Raw genomic sequence first — 1,023 nt, forward strand, 5'->3', positions numbered from 1 at the left:
GACCCTGCTCTGGCAGGGGGGTTGGACTAGATGATCTCTCGAGGTCCCTTCCAGCCCCTAAGATTCTATGATTCTATGATTCTATGAATCCATCCATCAATCAATCAATCCATCAATCAATCCATCACGAACACTGAAGAGGAGAGCCCACTTTTAAAGCCAGTGCCGGGTGCCCAAGGGCAGTTCCTGCTCCAGCATTCACTGTCTAGAATCATAGAATCATGGGATGGTTTGGATTGGAAGGGACCACTAAAGGTCATCTAGTTCCAGCACCCTGCATGGGCAGGGACACCTCCCACCAGACCAGGGTGCTCAGAGCCCCATCCAACCTGCCCTTGGACACTTCCAGGGATGGGGCAGCCACAGCTTCCCTGAGCAACCTTTGCCATCTAACACAAAGAATTTCCTCCTAATCTCTAACTTAAATCTACCCTCTCACCCAGTATGAAAACATTAGCCCTTGTCCTATTGCTACATACCTTTCTAAAAAGTCTCTCCTTAGTTTTCCTGTTGCCCCATCAGGTACTGGAATATTTCCTTGGAGCTTTCCCTGGAGCCTTGTCTTCTCCAAGCTGAACAACCCCAACTCTCTCGGCATGTGAGAGAGGCGCTCCAGCCCTCTGATTACCTTTGTGGCCCTCCCCTGGGCTTGCTCCAACAGCTCCATGTCCTTCTTTTGTTGGGGGCTCCAGAACTGGACACAGCACTCCAGGTGGGGTCTCACCAGCACAGAGTAGAGGGGGAGAATCACCTCCCTGACCTGCTGGCCACACTTCTTGTGATGCAGCCCAGGACATGGTGTGAAGGACGAGGTATTTCCTTACACGAACATGAAATGTCCTTTGAGTCAGCCGACAAAACTGACTTAAAACGGTGTCTCCACGCTGCGCTGAACCCCCTGTGGGGGGAGGGAGCAGCTGCTGCAGGGGAGGAGCCGCGGCCGGGAGCAGGGGCGGGACTAGGTCCCGTCTGATTGGCTGAAAAGCCCGGAAATACAAAACCGGCCAATCGGGAGCGCAGAAA

At 53.2% G+C, this 1,023-nt stretch overlaps 1 pseudogene; it reads left to right on the top strand.

Moving 5' to 3' along the window:
- The window catches only part of LOC104386258, a 5,136-nt pseudogene that overhangs the window by 3,555 nt on the left and 558 nt on the right, over positions 1-1,023 (top strand).

The sequence above is a fragment of the Chaetura pelagica genome, unplaced genomic scaffold (assembly GCF_000747805.2).
Source record: "Chaetura pelagica isolate M959 unplaced genomic scaffold, ChaPel_1.0 scaffold263, whole genome shotgun sequence".
NCBI classification, from domain to species: Eukaryota; Metazoa; Chordata; class Aves; order Apodiformes; family Apodidae; genus Chaetura; species Chaetura pelagica.